Here is a 2952-nt window from a genome sequence, read left to right as displayed (position 1 = left end):
AGAGAGAGATGGAGAGACCTAGAGAGAAACAGAGAAATGGACAGAGAGAAAGAGCGCGTGCCTACGAGAAATAGAGGGAGAGAGCTGGGTCAACAGAGACATGGGAAGAAAAAGAGAGCCACCTCAAAATCAACCAAGCAAATGAATGGAGCGACAGAGACAGGCAGACTGAATCAGATAGCAGTTAGGATGAACGCTGGTGTACCAGCCGTGAGGAGAAGCACCAGAGAAGGTAGAGGAGAGGGCAGGGAGGGTGGCTGTGTTGGGGGGGTTAGAAGTGACCTTGCAGGAAAATAAAAACAGCAGGGCCCTAATGTGTTGCATTACAAGATATGTTATAAAACACTTTTATGAGGAGCGCTGTAAAAACATGCGATCCCATCCCTCCTCGTGCCCACTCAGCGCCACATCTTCTACGTCCAGCAGAGAAGGAGGTTAAGGAGGGGGTGGAGGAGGTGGTGTTGTTGGAGGAGGAGAAAGAGGAGTAGAAGGTGGTGAAGGAGGAGGATCCGGAGGAGGTGGCAGAGGTGTTGGAGGAGGAGGAAGAGGAAGAGGAGGTGATGGAGGTGGAGGAGGAGGTGGAAGAAAAGAGGAAGAGGAGGTGGAGGAGGTGGAGGAGGAGGAGGAAGAGGAAGAGGAGGTGGTGGAGGTGGAGGAGGAGGAGGAGGAAGAGGAAGAGGAGGTGGTGGAGGTGGAGGAGGAGGAGAAAGAGGAAGAGGAGGTGGTGGAGGTGGAGGAGGAGGAGGAAGAGGAAGAGGAGGTGGAGGAGGTGGAGGAGGAGGTGGAAGAAAAGAGAAAGAGGAGGTGGAGGAGGTGGAGGAGGAGGAGAAAGAGGAAGAGGAGGTGATGGAGGTGGAGGAGGAGGTGGAAGAAAAGAGGAAGAGGAGGTGGAGGAGGTGGAGGAGGAGGAGAAGGAGGAAGAGGAGGTGGTGGAGGAGGAGGTGGAATAAAAGAGGAAGAGGAGGTGGAGGAGGTGGAGGAGGAGGAGGAAGAGGAAGAGGAGGTGGTGGAGGTGGGGGAGGAGGAGGAAGAGGAAGAGGAGGTGGTGGAGGTGGAGGAGGAGGAGAAAGAGGAAGAGGAGGTGGTGGAGGTGGAGGAGGAGGTGGAGGAGGAGAAAGAGGAAGAGGGAGCAGCAACTCCCACAATTTGAATCGAATCATTCTCTACTGTTGCTTCTGTGCTCTTTGTGTGGCAGACTATAGACTAACCAGTGCCCCCTAGGGGTGGCATTAAGGATTTAGAGCATCTATTGAATCGGCGAGATGTATTTACTCTCTTGTAACAGCTGCTGTTTTCTCTGTAGTACTACGTTTGCCCTGTGACCCAATGTGTTTAAATACCTGATATCAGATATTTCAAACTGGCTTTCATTTATTTAAAAAACATTTGTGTAAATAGACAGACACAAATGTTTTCTCTCTTTAACTTTTATACCAGTTCCTGTCATCACAATTAATAATAATTATACACAGATAATACATTGTTTAATTCATTTTTTCATATCAATGGATCACGATCCATAGTGATATAAACCACTACATTTTATAAATAGCATAGTGATACAATGCAAACCACTCTGATTCCTCATTCCTTATTTGTCTCCCTCAACTGCCATATCCAACCTAGTCCCAGAAGCATAACATTGAATGCTGATGTAAAAATGTCCTCATTTGATGCCCTTGCTTAACACCCAGACATAGCATGCCTATTCATGGTATTTTCTACACGCATTCCATATAATTTAAACCGTTGCTCTATTTTCCAGCTCTTCTCAATGGTATAACCTCATTATTTATAAAACCCAACCTCAACAAAGAGCAGGTACGTTTCTCTGTTTTGCTAACCCTCTCTCTCTCTCTCTCTCTCTCTCTCTCTCTCTACCTCTCTCCACCTAATTTTTCTAACATCCACATTCATCTGTGCGTGTGGCCGCTGACAGCTCGGCCTGCCCTCGTATCCCGGCAGTGTAGATGTTAGGCCAAGACTTATCGATCGGGCCATAAATTAGCATGCATCACCTCCCCCTCCTCTCTCCTCTCCTCTCCTCCCCCTCCACTCCCCTCCCCTCCCCTCCTCGCCTCTCCTCACCTCTCCTCTCCTTTCGTCACGGCTCGCGTCTTCTCCTATCTCCTCCCCCTCCCCTCCCATTCTCTCCTCTCCTCTCCCCTCCCCTCCCCTCCTCTCCTCTCCTCTCCCCTCTGTTCCCCTCATCTCCTCCCCCTCCCCCCCCTTTCCTCTCATCTCCTTTCCTTTCCTTTCCTCTCCTCTCCTCTCCTCCCCCTTCCCTTTCCTTTCCTCTCCTCTCCTCTCCTCTTTTCTCCCCTCCTCTCCTCCCCCCTCGCCTCCTCTCCGTTTCTCTCCTCTCTGTTTCTCTCCTCTCCGTTTCTCCCCTCTCCTCTCCTCTCCTCTCCTTTCCTTTCCTTTCCTCTCCTCTCCTCTCCCCTCCTATTCTCTCCTCTCCTCACTTCTCCGTTCCTCTCTTCTCTCCGTTCCTCTCCTCTCCTCTCCCCTCTTCTCCTCTCTTCTCCCCCTTCCTCTCTCCCCTCCGTTCCTCTCCTCTCCTTTCCTATATTCTCCTCTCCTCTCTTTTCCTCTCTTCTCCTCTCCTCTCTTCTCCTCTCCTTTCTCCTTTCCTTTACTGACCAGTCATCCGTCACGTGTTCTTAATACCTTATAGAGAGAAGAAGAAGAGAGAGAGAAATACAGAAAGAGAGAGACTCTGTCAAATTGTTAATTAAATACAAATCAATTCTCTACCATTTATCAGGCCTCCTTCCCCACTCGTGTCCATCTCACCTTTAAGAGGAGGGAGGGTAGGGGGGGATGGATCAATAAGGTTGGGCCAGAGGGCGGGGTCTGTGTTTGATCTACCAATCAAACTTTATCATGGCTATTATGCAGAGACAAGTGGGCATTACAGAGAGGAGAATGACAAACAGGAGGAGGATGACT

Source organism: Pollachius pollachius, assembly GCF_949987615.1.
Source record: "Pollachius pollachius genome assembly, chromosome: 18".
Lineage (NCBI taxonomy): Eukaryota > Metazoa > Chordata > Actinopteri > Gadiformes > Gadidae > Pollachius > Pollachius pollachius.
This window is presented reverse-complemented; position numbering follows the sequence as displayed.